The sequence below is a fragment of the Sapajus apella genome, unplaced genomic scaffold, assembly GCF_009761245.1.
Source record: "Sapajus apella isolate SASKATOON/1434 unplaced genomic scaffold, GSC_monkey_1.0 scaffold5, whole genome shotgun sequence".
In the NCBI taxonomy this organism is placed as follows: domain Eukaryota; kingdom Metazoa; phylum Chordata; class Mammalia; order Primates; family Cebidae; genus Sapajus; species Sapajus apella.
Genome location: NW_022436945.1, coordinates 11,966,938 through 11,985,935, shown reverse-complemented (window position 1 = coordinate 11,985,935; position 18,998 = coordinate 11,966,938). Strand labels below are relative to the sequence as shown.

At 38.8% G+C, this 18,998-nt stretch overlaps 1 pseudogene; it reads right to left on the bottom strand.

Annotated features, from left to right (window-relative positions):
- Positions 1-269: 269 nt before the first annotated feature.
- Positions 270-367, bottom strand: LOC116548856 (annotated as a pseudogene).
- Positions 368-18,998: the final 18,631 nt, after the last annotated feature.

Sequence of the window (18,998 nt, the reverse complement as noted above, 5' to 3'; positions counted from 1 at the left end):
ATGTCTTAATTTGTAAAGTTTCTATTACTCTATCTTCAAGTTTACTGGTCTTCTGCAGTACCTAATTTATACTAAGCCAATCCAGTAAAATTTTTATCTTAAATATTGTGTTCTTCATCTTTAGCACTTGATTTTGTTAATTGTATTTTGTATTATGTATATGTTTTTATTTAAAATTAAATATTCATTGCATTAACACTAGCCCTTACAAATCCCTGTTTGATAATTTTATAATACAATTCATTTCTAGCTTTTTATTTTTTCTTTCAAGTCAGATGCCTATTGTTCAGGCATGACAAGTTTCCAGTGTGGCACATCACATGTGCATGAAAAACCTAGTCATCATGCTCATAAACTACCAGAGGATCATCATTTCTAGTTTTAAAACTTTTTTTTTTTTTTTTGAGACAATCTCACTCTGCAATCATGACTCACACAGCAACTTCTGCCTTCTGGGTTTAAGTGATTCTCGTTCCTCAGCCTCCCAAGTAGCTGGGATTATAGGCATGCACCACTATACCTGGCTAATTTTCATATTTTTGGTAGAGACAGGATTTTACCATGTTGGTCAGGCTGGTCTCAAACTCCTGACCTCAGATGATCCATCTGCCTCGGTCTCCCAAAGTGCTGGGATCACAGGCATGAGCCACCGCGCCTGGCCTAAGACATTTTTTAATGACTTTTTTCCTGTATACTGGGTTCTATTTTCCAGCTTCTCGATCAATTATTATTATTAGTTTACTTAATATTCATGTTTTGATTCTTGTTATTGAGTGTTGACTTTTATGTTGCTGAATTTTCTTACAGAGCACTGGCATTTTTTTTTTCCTGGTAGGCCGTTAGATTACTTGCAGATGTGCTTGATCATTTAAAGGCCTGTTTTAAAAGGCATGTCTAGCGTAGCCTTTACTGCAATGCTAGTTTACCCCTATTATGTAGAAATAATAAGTCTCAGGTATCTACTTTTGGTGGAAATATTGTAGGTGGGCGATGCAGCCGCTCCAACAATAGTTTGTTAAAACTCAGAAGTATCTCATTCCTGTGTGAGCTCTGAGAATTGTCTCATTTATATTTTCTAATTGTTTTTTCCTGACATTGTGAAATTTTACCCTATGCAAGCACAACTTAGTATCAGTTATAGTTTGGAGCAGGTCCCTATCAGATTCCCAGAACCTATGAAAGGAAATTTCATGGTCCCCTCACCTCTGGTTCTTTCCTACAGATTCCAACCGTATGAGCATCCTTGAATTCCAATCTTCCTTTCACAAATTTAGTCACTCTCCTATGCTCTGTTTGGGTTATTTCTTCCAGCATCGATTGTAAAGTGCTAGCCAGAGTGACTTTATTGTCCAGTTTGATTATTTCTCTTATCTTAGGGATCATAGTTGTTTAATGTATGTTCTCCAATTTCCAAAAACAGTTGTTTCACATATTTAGTCCATTTTTCTAGTTCTTTATGATGGGTGGACATGTCTATCTAAGTTACTCCCTCACAACTGGAGTAACGTCCTCCACTCCATTAGATTTTAAGATAACTTATAACATGGTTTATTAATTACCCCCAAGGTAACCAAGGCATATAAAACTGTTTGCACAAATGTGTTTTCTATTAATATGACAGAAATTTTATCACTCTTGCAAATTAAAGGAACTTATTGCAAAAGAGCTTCAGAACTGATGGTTGATAGAGGCTTCTGTAGCTAATAAGAATGTCTCTTGGTTAGCAAAATAAAACTATATTATTAAGGATCATTTGATCAGTCAAGGAAGCATTGTTTTTGAGGATCTCTATAATTTGTTATTGTCTTCTGAATTTGGCAGAACATTTTTTCATTGTCCATACACATTATAATAATGTCATTGATTTTTATTATTTTCTAAAGACTGAGTCTGATTATATTTTGAGGAACCATTAATTCTTGTCTTACATGGCTCTTAGAAAACCTTTTTTTCCAGAATCAATTTGTCCAATTTAAAGTGATATAAATTTCCTTTCTCTTCTGTCTTTAGCCCTAAAGAGTCTTGGGACATTAATTTGGAATCATTCATTTATTTAGAGAAATCAAAGAAATCTAGCTAAGGATTTGGTTTCTTTTCATTTTCTTCATAGAAATTCCATTTTCACAGATTTTGACAATCTGTTCCTAATAAGTACATACTAAAAGGTCAGAGTTTTTAGATAAACAAGGAAGAATCTTTAGAGGTGAAGAATCTTATATTACTACAGATGCAATTAAAACATATAAACATAAAACATAAAAGCAAAAAGGCTAGTAAGTGTATCAGATTCTATATTTCATATCCTGCCTTTTCCTGATACCTCAAGCTCATCAGAAATTTCTTAATAAAATGACCATATCAAAATCCATCTTTTATACTGCTGCCACTGGTATGCACACAATCAACCAGAAACCATCAGAATCAGAACTGGAAACAAAAAACAAAGAGTCAAAGATTTACCACCAGTCGATTGCTCAGTTACTTGATATGTGGTGCAATACACAGAGACCTCTCCGATAATCATAGGTGTGGTTTCTGGAGTATGAAGTAAACTCAAATAAGTTTCATAGGACAAATATATAATCTTAGAGAGAAGTATTCCAGTACAAGCGCTGCCAGCTGGAACCAAAAGGGACAGAAACAATGAAATTAAAAAAGACCTTTGGGATCTCAACTTCCTATGATCAAGAGGGATGCTGAGGAGCAATCGGCTGTGAATGCGGGACATTTTTTATTAAAAAGAAAGAATACTCAGAGGCAGAAGACAAGAGCTCTGAGGGTGGGGCAGAGGGTAACCACTCCCAGGGAGACGAACTGGGTCCTGATCATCACAATCAAGGAATATTTCCTGCTCCCTGATGACATACGCTTGGCTGGATTTCACGACTGATATCGACAGGCATATTAGGCCATTCTTGCATTATTGTAAAGAAATACCTGAGACTGTGTACTTTATTTAAAAAAGGGTTTTAATTGGCTTATCGTTCTGCAGGCTGTACAGAAGTCATGATGTTGGCATCCGCTTGGCTTCTGGGCAGCCCTCAGAAACTTACAATTATGGCAGAAGGTGAAGGAGAAGTAGGTATGTTACATGGCCAGAGCAAAGGCGAAAGAGGGGAGTGGGGGAGGTGCCACACACTATTAAATAACCAAATCTCATGAGAATTAATTCACTAACATGATAATGGCACAAAGGGGTTAATGCTAAACCATTCATGAGAAACCAGCCCCATGTAATTCAATCACCTTTCACCAGGTCCCATCTCCAACGCTGGGACAATTCAACATGAAATTTGGTGAGGGCATAGATCCAAGCCATATCAACTGGTGTCTGCCATTTGCCTCCTGCCCTTCCTCTCTTTGAATGGGAGTATTCATTGTGGTTAACCTGTTCTTGTCTCACCAGTGTATGTTTGTTGAAGGGAGATAGATAACTCATCTTTTCAGATCAAGAAGATCTGCTCTTGTTGATCTGTGTCTAAGTAGCCTCATCTGCATCTGGGCTTGATACAGATTATGAGTTTATGGGCTTTGAGCCTGACATCATAATTGGACAAGATTTCTTGGAGCCCTGGAAGTGGGTCTACATATTTTCTATTTGGGATGATTTGAAGTGATTATGGCTAGGGGGCGGACAGTCATTGTTTGACAAAAGAGTCATAATATTTTAAGCCTTTCCCCTCAAAAGATGGGGTCTGTTTCTCTATGTCTTGAATTTAAGAATAATTATGTGACTTTTTTTCTCCCAATGGGACATTAGCAAAATTGGTACAAACAGAGGTTTGAAAGTTACTTGCTCATGGAATTTATTCTCTCTTGCTTCTGTTTGGAACCCTGGACCACTATGAAGAGAAGCATATGAAATATGAGATAATGTGGAACGGAGGCAGGCTATCTTAGTGGGTGTCCTTATCATACTAACTAGCCTGCCAACCATGATATATATGAATGGGTCTATTGTAGACCACCTAGCCCTGGCAGTGCTGGCACAGAACAGAGAAAGTCCTTAACAAACCCAGAGAACCCTGAAAAATAAAAAGCTATTACATTTTGGAATTTTTTTTTTTTGTGCAGCAAGACTAACTAATACAAGTAACTATGAAGAAGAGTGAATGTGGGGATGTGGGCTCCTTGAACAATGAAGACATGGGCAAAGGTATTACTCTGAGACATTTGGGCCTTTTTTCACTTTCGATGAACATGATACTGTGCTCATGGAAAACTTGGTTCAAGAAACAAGACACTTCAATATTAGTAAATCTTCCTTAAATAGAATAAATAATAAATTGTTAGCATAAGCTTTTTAAGAATCATGATGTATGTCCTTACAGTAAGACTTATGAAATTAGCAAATATTTAACTATTTTCTCAAATCCCCTTCCTGGGTAGAGAGTAACACTGAAAGAAACTAATTGGTGATTAGCTAGAGATTAGTGATTGCTAATTTGAGATTTCTAATCATCTTCCAGTATCCATACTCCTGTATGGTTTTTGGGGAGTACAGCTTCCTACCTACTGTGGACCACCTGTCAATTCTGGGCTGTAACATGAGAGAATTGTGAACTTCTGTCTTGTTTGAACCATGATTTGGTTTTCTTTTTTAGACACTTAGCCTGTACTCTAAGTCAGTGCCGCATTAGCAACAAGTAAAATGTCAATGTGGGTATATTTGTTATTCATTTGTTATTCTTCAGGTTAGAACATTTCTTTCTTTTGGCCTTATGTTTTTGACTAAATAAATTGGGAAATTATAGTAGATCGGTATGTTCAGTCTCTTTGCTCAATTCTATAGTATCTGGAGACGTGTAGAAAACTTGTAAAGAAATTCGTGATATGTAAACTCAGTTTGTGATTGTAATGTATATAATTTTTGAGTCATGATTTCTCTCCATTGGACTATGCTTGTAAATTTTTAGTTTATATGTGTTAATGGAACAGGGCCATGGCACAATTATCCTAAATTCAATTTAGCCAATATTAATTAAATAGGTACTTAATGATACTCAAAGTGTGCCAGAAATAACTCTACATGGGACACAGAGTTATAAAACATGGCTCTTATCCTTGGGGAGTTAACATTTTGATGAAGGAGAAGGGAGATTCTTAATTATAATTTCCCTAAATAGCAATTTCAGTAAGAGTGGTATAAATGGTGATTAATTTAATTTTAGAGGAAAAGGTGCGATGCTTCATGAAGCAAATAAAAAGTAATGCAAAATTTACTTCAATGTGGCTTTGGAATGCATCAGGTTATTTTTTCACATTAAAATTAATTTTCCCCCTAGGCACATTCAGGTGGCAGAAAAAGGAGGATAGAAAAATGACCTTGAAGGCAGAGGGCTGCTCTATGAGGTATGAAAAATTGTCATTAAATACTGTTGTAGTTTACAGAGTTAACTTTTTTGTTTCCATTATAGCTTCTTTCCTTACCAAAGACTTCCTATTCTAGTACTAGAGGTAAGCCTTAATCAACCAGAAATTATATATAAAATAATTAGCTTAAAATGACAATGTTTTCTTTCCTATGTTATGAGAAGGAGAAAAACTATTTTTAACAGAATTATGCCTGGATTGGTGGAATCCTCACGTTTCCTAAAATTCCTCAGTACTAGAAAAGTTTGTGCCAACACATTCCCACTATAGTTTCATGTTGGTGGTGCATAGAAATTTTATTTTTGGCTTTGTCTTTGGACTCAAGTGATTATATTAAGTGAAATTTCATAAAATTTATAATAAAGAGAAATTTAAAACATAAAATAGCAACTTAAGTTCTGAGCTATTAAACACTAAGCTTATGCTATTAAAAAAATTTGGATACAACTGTTTAGTCTATAGATCCTTTTTCTTCTCTGAGACAATTCAGGTCAGTAATACCAATCAAGAAATGTCCATTCAGCTACCGCTAATATGTAAGGCAAAGTGTTATGTAGGCCCAAGAGTTAAAGGCAGTTTCAAGCTAGGAGGATAAATGTACATACTATATGATAGACATGTCAAATCAAGTTTAAATCAAGTCCTTTGGGTCTGCCACAGAGAGAGTGATTCATTCTAATTTGAGAAATGTCCAGTAATATATTCACCTAGGATGTGGCATTTAAATTGGCCTTGAATGCTGTATTAGTTTTGTAGGACTTCCATAACAAAGTACCACAAACTTAATGGCTTAAAGCAACAGAAATTTATTCTCTCATTGTTCTCGAAGCCAGATGTCTAAAATCAAGGTAGCAAGGTATCCTCAAGGCCATGATACCTCTAAAAGCTTGAAGACAGGATCTTTCCTTGCCTCCTTCAACTTCTGGTTGCCCAAGGCGTCACTTGGCTGTGACATTATCACCACCTTCCTGTCTCCATCTTCCCATGACTGTCTTCCCCTGTGCATCTCCATCGTCACACAGTGTTCTCTTCCCTGTGTCTCTTTCTTTTCTCTTAAGGACACCAGTCATATTGGATTGGGAACCACCTTAATCTATTGTGATATCCTGATTACAATTCACAAAGATCCTTTTACATTTCCAAACAAGGTCTTATTTTCAGACAACAGGGGTTAAGACAATTTTTTTGGAGGACATAATTCAAGCTATAATATTGTAAAAGATGATGCCCTTAGTTCATGGATACATTTCTCATTCTCTTCCTCTATTTTCTGTCTTTGCTACCTAATTTCCCTAATAATTTTCACCATCTGGTCTGCTTTTGATTAACCCCAATTTCAGGAAGTTCTTCATAGTGTATCAGTTAAGGTTGTTTGGAATGAAGACTTAGACTTCATAGGCTTGGAGACAATTGGATTGTGAACTGATGGAGTGTTAGAATCATGCCTTGTTCATCTTATGATAATTAAAAGTATTTAAGCTTTTAAAGTACCACTTCAATAATATAAAAATGGACACAATAATAATGAAATATACCTTATAAAGCTGTCATGAGGGTCAAAAGGCTTCATATATAAAAAGAATGAGTACATATTAAGGATCTTTGATAAGTGTTAACCCTTCAGTAAGTGTCTGAGTGTCCCTGGTAAGTCACTATTTGGTAAGAGTTTGAATAAATGAATGAATGCCTGCCTTGATGTAAAATAGAGTTATCCAACAGTCAGAAAGCTGGGAATTTTAGAATTAGAACTTTCGTGCAGTGGACTAATGGCAGCTGAAGTTTGCATAGGCAACATAGGCTCAAACATGAAATGAACTTGCATAAGAGTGACATGTTCAAATGGGTGAAAAGATTACAAGAAAGCAACTAGCAACAACTCACTGTTATAAATTATAACCTTTTGGCTGTGGTGACTTGCACCCCAGGGTGCTAAGACAAATTGTGAATGAAACTGTCAAATGTCTGTGGACATTCTTTGAGGAATTCTGAGAAGTAGAAAAATTCAGAAAGAATCAGGGTCGGGTAAATTCCTTTTTTTTTTATTAAAAGGAAAGCTCCACAAACTGTCAGGCTCACCCACACTTACAAAATAAGGCAGAGACAAAGCCCAATGATTAACTAGAATTTGGATTTGGACTTTTTATTACTTACTGAGTATGGGAGTTATATTACCTACTAAGTATGTCTGTGCTAATTATGCATTCTGGCACTAGAGAAATGACCAAGAATGAGTCTGAGGACCCACTGGACCCACTGTAAGTTGGACCTGAGCTAAAACTCCATTAGTTACCTGACCTCCATAAGCCTCTACTTTAACTGGAGGACCACAAAGATGTTTTGGGTCCCCTGAAATCAACATCAGCTTAGAGCCAGCATCCAGCAGTCCCTGAGGCCCGATCATTTTTTCCCTTTCTCCAATGTACAGTTACCCTGATAAAAGGCCAGATGTCTCCTTGGGGAAAGATGGAAGAATGATTAACAGTGTAAATTGTTGGTAATGTAGTGAGGTTCTTCCTCAAGGGGACATGGCCTCTGCTTCATTCCAGGGGTTATGGATCTGTAAACTGGTTTAAGTCTGGAAATTAATTGAAGGACCATGATTTCTCTGTTTTTATAATTTGAATTAGTCTCTTGTCCACTCCACCTGGAAGTTTTCTACTTATATAAATTAAGTAAGAATGCAGTAGGCTTCCTGTCAATTTCAATTCTAGGAACATGGTGATTAGCCAATGCCAGAGCTCTACACAAGTCAGACTATTCTGGTTGCTGCTTTGCCTCTACTGTCCATTATGGTAGCTATGCCCACATTGCCTTTGATGGTTAACTGCTACCACTCAGCCACCGCCACTGCAGGATCCAATTATTCCCATTGAATTTTAATTTTGTAGTTGAGTGACTGTGGTTCCCACTGTAAGATCTGGCATACAGAGAAGAGCAACTATAGGGCTCTTCAAGGATGCTGGTTCTGCCCTCACAAATCTATTGTGCAAAGTATTGGTGAAGGGTATATCTTTTGGACCCTCCTAGTTGGGATGAGTAGATCTAAAGTGACTAATCCACTCCAGCATCCCAATCTCCCTTAGACTTTGGATCCCTCCCTCTACATTAAACCAAGGGATATCAGGCACTTCCAGATCACCCACAGTGGGCCATCGTTTGATCCATGGTTCAGCTAACCAAGCAAATCAACTATTGGAATATTTTTTTAACTCCCTTTGCTGCAGCATTAAAAGCAGAATACCTGTTTAGTAGGCCCATATCAATAAATTCAACCTATCTAACTTTACATCTTTCCCATTATCCCATTATCCCACATCCTTAATATTCATTCCTATTCTGTTCTCCAGATTTCTGCTTCTATAAATTAGAAAACTCAAGCAGTAACACACTGCCTTGTGAGTCACACTCTGAACATCGCCTCTAGGGGGACTGTCAGAATTTTAGTCTAGTTATAGGTCTAGAAGCAAACAGGATTTTTGGGGAGTGGGCCTGAGGAGAATCAACATTGTCTTGCCTGGCAACTGCCTCAGGGGAGGCCATCACTGGTTGCATCAGGCAGTGTAGGGTTAATCTCTTCAGATAAAGGTGGAAAGGCTGGGCTGGGGAGGGGACATTGCTACCACTGGGGGTGAGGAGGCTGTTTCCCTGGCAAAAAAAGGCTCATCAGATTTTAGAAGCTTCGTGCTCCTGGCATCATCAGGGTCCCCTCACATGACCCTGTTCCAATTTGCAGAGTCTCGTTCTTTTTTTTTTAATTTTTAAAATATATTTTGATTTATATATATATTTTATTGCACTTTAGGTTCTGGGGTACATGTACAGAACATGCAGAATTGTTGCATAGGTACATGCATGGCAATGTGGTTTGCTGTCCCCATCACCTATATCTGGCATTTCTCCCCATGTTATCCCTACCCAACTCCCTACCCCCTGCTGTCCCTCCCCTAGTCACCTCCAACAGACCCCAGTGTGTGATGCTCCCCTCCCTGTGTCCATGTGTTCTCAATGTTCAACACCTACCTGCGAGTGAAAACATGTAGTGTTTGATTTTCTGTTCTTGCATCAGTTTTTTAAGAATGATGGTTTCCAGATTCATCCATGTCCCTACAAAGGACACAAACTCATCGTTTTTTATGGCTGCATAGTATTCCATGGTGTATATGTGCCACATTTTCCTTGTCCAGTCTATCATCGATGGGCATTTGGGTTGGTTCCAGGTCTTCACTATTGTAAACCATACCACAATGAACATATGTGTGCATGTGTCTTTATAATAGAATGATTTATAATTCTTTGGTTGTAGACTCAGTAATGGGATTGCTGGGTCAAAAGGAATTCCTATTTCTAGGTCCTTGAGGAATGGCCACACTGTCTTCCACAATGGTTAAACTAATTTGCACTCCCACCAACAGTGTAAAAGTGTTCCTATTTCTCCACATCCTCTCCAGCAGCTGTTGTCTCAAGATTTTTAATGATCACCATTATTTATTGCATTTTAGGTTTTGGGGTACATGTGAAGAACATGCAAGATTGCTGCATAGGTACACACATGGCAGTGTGATTTGCTGCTTTCCTCCCCCTCACCTATATCTGGCATTTCTCCCCATGCCATCCCCCCCTAACTCCCCACCCCCCGCTGTCCCACCCCATTTCCCTATTTCCCTCCAACAGACCCCAGTGTGTAGTGCTCCCCTCCCTGTGTCCATGTGTTCTCCTTGTTCAACACCTGTGTATGAGTGAGAACATGTGGTGTTTGATTTTCTGCTCCTGTGTCAATTTGCTGAGAATCATGACTTCCAGGTTCATCCATGTCCCTACAAAGGACATGATCTCATCATTTTTGATGGCTGCATAATATTCCATGGTGTATATGTGCCACATTTTCCCTGTCCAGTCTATCATCAATGGGCATTTGGATTGGTTCCAGGTCTTTGCTATTGTAAACAGTGTTGCAATGAACATTCGTGTTCATGTGTCCTTATAATAGAACGATTTATAATTCTTTGGATCTATACCCTGTAAGGGGATTGCCGGGTCAAATGGAATTTCTATTTCTAGGTCCTTGAGGAATAGCCACATTGTCTTCCACAATAGTTGAATTAATTTACACTCCCACCAACAGTGTAAAAGTGTTCCTATTTCTCCACATCCTCTCCGGCCTCTGTTGTCTCCAGATTTTTTAATGATCACCATTCTAACTGGCATGAGGTGCTATCTCAATGTGGTTTTGATTTGCATTTCTCTAATGACCAGTGATGGTGAGCATTTTTTCATGTTTTTTGGCCTCATAAATGTCTTCTTTGGAAAAGTGTCTGTTCATATCCTTTGCCCACTTTTGAATGGGTTGGTTTTTTTTTTTTTTTTTTTTCTTGTAAATCTGTTTTAGTTCTTTGTAGATTTTGGATATTAACCCTTTGTCAGATGGGTAGATTGCAAAAATTTTTTCCCATTCCGTTGGTTGCCAGTTCACTCTAATGATTGTTTCTTTTGCTGTACAGAAGCTCTGGAGTTTAATTAGGTCCCATTTGTCTATTTTGGCTTTTGCTGCCATTGCTTTTGATGTTTTAGTCATGAAGTCCTTGCCTACGCCTATGTCCTGAATGGTTTTGCCTAGATTTTCTTCTAGGGTTTTTATGGTGTTAGGTCTTATGTTTAAGGCTCTAATCCATCTGGAGTTAATTTTAGTATAAGGTGTCAGGACATGGCTAGCCAGTTTTCCCAACACCATTTAGTAAACAAGGAACCCTTTCCCCTTTGCTTGTTTTTGTGAGGTTTGTTAAAGATCAGATGGTTATAGATGTGTGGCATTGCCTCCAAGACCTCTGTTCTGTTCCATTGGTCTATATCTTTGTTTTGGTACCAGTACCATGCTGTGTTGATTACTGTAGCCTTGTAGAATAGTTTGAAGTCAGGTAGTGTGATGCTTCCAGCTTTGTTCTTTTTGCTTAGAATTGACTTGGCTATGCAGGCTCTCTTTTGGTTCCATATGAAGTTTAAGGTGTTTTTTTCCAGTTCCTTGAAGTGGGTCATAGGTAGTTTGATGGGGATAGCATTGAATCCATAAATTACTTTGGGCAGTATGGTGATTTTCACAATATTGATTCTTCCTATCCATGAACATGGAATGTTTCTCCATCTGTTTGTGTCTTTTGTTATTTCCTTGAGCAGTGGTTTGTAGTTCTCCTTGAAGAGGTTCTTCACATCCTTTGTTAGTTGTATTCCTAAGTATTTTACTCTCTTTGTAGCAGTTGTGAATGGCAGTTTGTTCTTGATTTGGCTGTCTTTAAGTTTGTTAATGATGTATAGAAATGCTTGTGATTTCTGCAGGCTTATTTTGTATCCTGAGACTTTGCTGAAGTTGCTTATCAGTTTCAGGAGATTTTGGGCTGAGACGATGGGGTTTTCTAAATATACAATCATGTCATTTGCAAATAGAGACAATTTGACTTCCTCCTTTCCTAATTGAATACCTTTTTTTTCTTTTTCTTGCCTGATTTCTCTGGCTAGAATTTCCAATAATATATTGAATAGGGGTGGTGAGAGAGGGTGTCATTGTCTAGGGCTCTTTTTCAATCAATGCCCTCACTTTAACAGTAGACACTTGACAAGGCTGTGCATGCATCTTTCATTGCAGGTGAGCCACTTGCATAATAAGAGCTTGCATCTGATTTTCCACAATTTCAGCCCTTTCTCTACATGAGAGAAGACTCTTAGGATAATCTGAGAAGATTTGAGGCTCAGTATGTGCTTCTGGAGCTGAGAGATAGAATACCCAAGTTCAACATTTTCTTTTCTTTTTTTTTTTTTTTTTTAATTTTATTGCATTTTAGGTTTTGGGATACATGTGAAGAACTTGCAAGATTGTTGCATAGGCACACACATGGCAGTGTGATCTGCTGCCTTCCTCCCCATCACCCACATCTAGCACTTCTCCCCATGCAACATTTTCTTTTATCACTTTGTCTAGTGAACTTAGGAGCAACCAACCAACTTCATCATATTCCTTGGTTCCCACATATGGTCAAAGATATTATGCATATCACTAAACTCCTTTCCTCTCATGAGTGATGAAACAGAAGTATCAAATGCACTTATTTTGCATAAATGTCTAAGCAATTCATGCCAAAAACTCTCCGCATTTTCCATACTAGTAGAAATACAGTCCTCAGCATTTTTGTGTCTAGTCATATTAAGCAGCTAACTCCAGAAATTGCAAAACCAACTAAAACCCCAAAACCAACTCAAATATATATATATATATATATATATATATATATGAATTTATTGAGAAGTATTAACTCGGATGATCACAAGGTGAAGTTCCACAATAGGCCATCTGCAAGCTGAGGAGCAGAGAATCCAGTCCAATTCCCAATACCTCAAAAGTAGGGAAACTGACAGTGCAGCCTTCAGTCTGTGGCCAAAGGCCTGAGAGCCCTTGGCAAACCACTGGTGCAGGTCCAAGAGTCCAAAAGCTGAAAAATTTGAAATCCAGTGTTTGAGGGCAGGAAGCATCCAGAAAAGGAGAAAGTTGGAGGCCAGAAGAATCAGTCAGTCTAGTCCTTCCACATTCCTCTGCCTGCTTTTATCCTAGCCATGCTGGCAGCTGATTAGATGGTGCCCACCCAGATTAAGAGTGGATCTGCCTCTCCCAGTTCACTGATTCAAATGTTAATCTCCTTTGGCAACATCCTCACAGACATACCCAGGCACAATATCTGCATCCTTCAATTCAATCAAGTTGACATTCAGTATCAACCATCAGACCTAGAGAGAACAGAAGAATCAGCCAAAGTGTCCAGCTCCCAGGTGCTTGTCCCACACACCAAAAAAGTATGACACAGAAACAAATGGGAATAATGACAGCAACATGAGTTGTGAGGCGCCTCATTTACTTGGCTAAGGAACCAAATTTAGACCCCAGCTAAGCAGTTTTGTTTTCCACAGCTCTCTTCTGGGTTTATGGCAGAAAGGTCTAGAATTCTTCAAAATGCAGGAGGCTATAAGACATCCTTTCATGACATCCTTTCAGAAAGGTGAGTGGAAAATGGCCTCGTGACAGCTCCTGAGAACTTCCCATCCTTCCTGTTCTGGGATTATGTTCTGCCAAGACTCAGATAAGCTGTGCTTCAAGCTTTGTTTATACGGATATGTGCAAGGTAGCCAGGGCATCAAGCCAGAGCTGTTCCCCTAGACAAATGAGAAAACTTGGATGCATCTACAGAAAAATCTTAAACAGATTATTAATGACAAATGAGATGATTTGTGAACATAGAGAAGAGAGAATGAGCTGAAGATGTAGATGCTAACAAAATAAAATGTAATGTAAATAAATGAATAATTATGACTTTTGCTACTGGAAACTGACCTTCCAAAATGTAGGTAGGAATGAGAACTGGCTCAGCAGAAATCTCCAAAGAGAAAGACTCAAGAGTCAAGAAGACTCAGGGTATTTAATTGACAGCTTTTTCTGAGTTTATTGTTATGTGAATGCCAAAAGACTGAATCGGATATTAGATTCCATTATTAGGATGTATGTTTCCAACTCACAGAAGTGATAGGCTTTGCCTAATTCATGCAAATAGGCATACTATATCACTTTAAGGACATATAGCTTAGGCTAAGGGGACTGAAACCATGTCAAAAGAGGATAAGGAAGAGTTTTCTAGCCTAGAGAAGAATCTTAATGGATTATTATCAGTATTAGTATTACGTAAAGCTGTACTATGTGCTAGATACTGCATTATGTGCTTTACAGAAATTATAACACTAAACCCTTACAATAATCTTACTAATTACTGTTATTATTATCACTATGTTGTATGTTACTATTACCATATTGAGTATTGCCATTATTACCATTATTGTTCTTATTTTTCAGATGAGACAATAAAAACCCTGCAAGATTAAATAGCTGCACAAAGTTGGACATGTTGTTTACTAGTGCCTGAGCTAGGATTTGAACAAGATGGACTAACTCTAAATCCACACTCCTAACCAGTACTGTAATATCTCTCTGCAATTTTCTAATAATTGAATGGCTTTAATGCTTAAAAAGAGTGTTATGGGCTAACTTGGTTACCCCCAAATTTATGTTGAAGTCCTAATCCCAAAAGTGACTGTATTGGAAAGGTCTTTAAAGAGGTAAATTTAGGTGAAATGAAGTAAAAACGGTGGGGTCCTAATCCAATAGGACTAGGTCCTTCTAAGAAGAGGGAGAAACTCCAGGGATGTGCACACTCAGAGAAAAGACCATGTGAGGACACAGAAAGACGCTGACCCTCTATGACCCAAGGAGGGAGGGAGAGGTCTCCAGAGAAATCAAAGCTGTCAACACCTTGATTTTGGACCTAGCCTCCAGAACTGTAAGAAAATATACCATTGGCTCTTGAACAACACAAGTTTGAACAGTGTGGATCCATTTTTATCTGGATTTTCTTCTGCCTCTGCCATCCCTGAGACAACAAGACTATTCCCTCTTCTTTCTCCTCCTTCTCAGCCTCCTCAACATGAAGACGGTGAGGATGAAGACCTTTAGGATAATCCATTTCCAATCTTCCAGTTAATGAAGAGTAAATATATTTCTCTTCCTTATTACTTTAAAAACATTTTCTTTTCTCTAGCTTACTTTATTGTAAGAACACAGCATGTAATACATGTCTTATATAAAATATGTGTAAATCAACGGTTTATGTTATCAATAAAGCTTCTTGTCAACAGTAGGCTATTAGTAGTTAAGTTTTGAGAAAGCCAAAAGTTAGATGCAGAGTTTTGGCTGCATGGGGGATTGGTGCCCCTAACCCCCAAATTATTCAAGGGTTTACTGTATTTCTATTGTTTAAGCCACAAAGCCTGTGGTCTTTTATTATGGCAGCTGTGAAGGAAAAGTTAAATATTAAATTTGAACTCAATTGAACACGGACAAAAACAATGGTCACTAAGTCCCAGAACAGGTTGTATGAGCTCGTTGAGATATTCTTCCAGTGCTGTTTTGGGGAAATCTCTATTTCAACCTATTCCTATAAGTTAGTTATTGAAAAACAATAGACAATCACAAAAACAAGTTGACCTTTTTATGTTCCTTAAGCCCAGTTGTGAGGGGCCCTCGTGACTGGGTCTCATGCCAAACAACTCATTACAGAAAGAGCTGGGGTCCCAGACTGCCCTGAAGCTTCATGAGACCTCTCCCCATATGTGCATGGATGAATGGCCTACTGTGGAGCCCAGGGTGTTGCTTCCCAGCCTGGTGTGAATCCTCCATAGACCGGTGAGTGTAAATATATCTTTTCCTTTCTCCTCTTCCCATTACAATTTGCTTATTATATTAATTTGCTCATTATATCATTTGCTTATTATACCCACATTGCCATTTACATGGGATAAAGCTTGCTCACCCTTAAAGATATTGTTTGTGTATCTCTTCTTCTCCCCTCATTTGTTTCCCACACAGAACATTTTCACCATCACTAACAGGATTTGAAAGCAAAAGCATGCTATTTTTTGGCCATAGGGACCAGGCTGGGAACTCGGGTCTTCCCCTATTCCAGAATGGGAACTCCCCCAGTTATCCTTCTTAGTGATTGAATGGTCCAGGGGAACTAGCCTTTGTGATAATTGGGAGTCTAATTTAGTGCAACTTGAATCTTTGACTGTGTGTGAAGTGCTGCAGGGAATCCCAGTTGGTAGAGGGGACACTCAGGGAATTTCCCAGCGTGGATGCTACTTGCTTACTGCTTATAAGTTAATGTGTCAAGATAGGGATTGGTTGCTTCAAGAGAAATGTAAACTGTAAAAGGAAAATTCTAATCTGACTTCTAGACTGGCCCTGGCTCAATGACAGGCCTATGTCTTGGCTGATCAGGTTGAAAGCTATCAGCCTATCGCTGAAAGGAGCAGCTGTTTGAATGGTCCAGTCAGGACAAAACTGAAAAACTAGTCAGCTGGGGTTTGGAATAGATAAAAACCCAGCTCCTATCTGAAGGACGGGAAACTAACCCTAGTAAAATTCAAGGGCCTGTACAAACTGTAAAGTTCCTTGGCATCCTATGGAATAAGGGAAATAGTCCATTTTACCAAAGGCTGAGGCTAAAATCTAGAATTTGTAACTCCTACCACTAAGAAGGAGGCCCAGAAATTTACTGCCTTGTTTGGATTCTGGAGACATCATATTCCCCACTTGGGTAACATTTTAGAACCTCTGCATTCAGTCACTAGCAAACACCACCTGGGGAGAGAAAGAGAGCATGGCTTTTGAACAAGCTAAACAAGCAGTGCAACTGGCCCTGTATCTACAGCCCACCTGGGATGGACCAGTAGAACTGCAAGTAGCTGTCCTAGATCAACATGTAATTGGAGCCTTAGGCAGAAACAAGATGCGAAGAGGGTACCTTTGGGGTTTTGGACCTCAAAACTGCCAGAGGCTAGCAAAGCTTATACTCCTTTCAAAAATCAGCTGTTAGCTTGTTATTGGGCTTCTCCAGAAATGAAGCACCTTTGCTTCAACCATGATGTTTTTATGATTATGACTTAGGTCATGAGTTCCCCCAAAACTCACCAGTTCTGATGAAGGAAGTGGTGGGAGCAACCACCTGGCTGAAGAGGTAGCCATCCTCCAAGCTATTCAGGAGGAGGCCAGAGGAATTTGTCACTTGTACACCAACTCTTGGTCAGGTAGCAAGATTCAATAGCAAATGATCTTGCTACCTGGATGCCCCAATGGCAATAAAACAAATGGTTAATTGGGAATAAAGAGATTTGGGGAAAGCAATACTGGGAAGATACCTGAATCCTGGTGCACACTACCATTATCACTGTTTTCCATGTTGATGCTCATGCATCTCTGCTTTCTCTTAATGGCGTATTTAATCAGCAGGCAGATCAACAGGCCAAAATTTCCACCATAACTGCATATGTGAATGTGGATGAATGGATTGCAACACGTTCAAGCCTTGTAATGAGAAGCATTATTATAATGCATGGTAACAAGGTAAAATGCATGGTGGTAAAATTGATAGTGATTACTGGGGAGAGTTAAAATAATATTTTATACAGTACCACTCCAGATTCTTTTGCTATGAAACTGTAGATGTGGGTTGCACAACTGTTAGTGGTACCTTGTCAACCCCTGAGAAAATTTCTGCCCCAGTAGAAACAACATATAGAACTGGAGAATTTGGGTCCACTAGAGTGGGCAACTTAAATCCTGAGGCCAAAATATGGGTACAGTGTTCATCAGATCCTGTCCCTAAGGCTGGTGACCTTGTAGCTAAGGGAGCAGAAAATGAAGGCATAGTACAATTTCCTGAAGATGAAAAGCAATATTGTGTTCCCCTCTATTTTTGTTATTACAGAGAATAACCTGTCTGCTAGTAATCAGGACCTGGGTCATCATGTCCGAGGCTGAGAATGAGTTCATCGACTGGGTAGCCACCGCTGCAACAGAAGCCAACTGCAGTCAGTGCTGGCTATGTGTCGAGTTGCTAGACACCTCGGAGAATCATCCCTGCTAACATTTCTGAATGGATATCCAGATACCAATGGGGGTGGGATAATAATACTTGTAATCCAACCTCAACTTCTTTTAACCAAACCAAACAGTCTATTTTTGCCCAAGCCCAAATGAAACACAACACCTTTGTTAATTACGCACTACAGCAATACAAATATAGGAGAACTCGTTCTGTTCCCTGGGGGGCCCTCTGAGTATGTGGATTCTATAGATGGTGATACCTGTCCCCACACCGGATGGGGAGATGCACTGGGGGTGGCCATTAATTCCATTCATCATCCAGGATGATATTCCCCTCCCCGGTTATCTAAATAAACATCACTGGTTACGAATGCACCCGACTCTGGTGCATTTCTGCTGGTGGTACCCTATCACAGTATTCTTCCCTGTCACCAATACAATCCTGCTACAGCAATAAATTAAAATATTAAGCTTACATATAAAAAAAAGTTCTTAATGATAGCAGCACTAAATTTATGTTGTTATCAGATAAATTTGCTCAGCTGCATGCTGTTGTGTTGCAAAAGGGAATAGCATTACATATGCTTACTGCAGCCCAATGAGGGGTTTGCGCTTTACTGTATACTGAATGTTATGTTTATATCCCTGACAATTCTCACAGTATTACTCTTGTTGCAAAGCCATGGTGGGTGTGGTTTTTATTAATTGTGCTTTTAATTCTACTGTGCTTAGCCTGTATCTTTAATCTATATCAACTGAGCCTTTCCCTGTGTATCTGTAAGGGTATCTTCCTACAACTAAGTATCTCTAATTGAGGCCAAATGTGGAGGAAATATTAAATATTAAATTTGAACTCAATTGAACGTGGACACAAAAAATGGTCACCAAGTTCTGGAACAGGTTGTGTGAGCACCTTGAGGCATTCATCCAGCACTGTTTTGGAGAAATCTCTATTTTTGATCTATTCCTATACATTAGTTATTGAGAAACAATAGACAGTTACAAAAACAAGTTGACATTTCTGTGTTCCCTGAGCCCAGTCATGAAGGGCCCTCGTGACTGGGCCTCACGCCAAACAACTTGTTACAAAAGAAGCTAGGCTCCCAGACTTTGCTGAAGCTTCGTGAGACCTCTCCTCAGGTGTACACAGACGAGA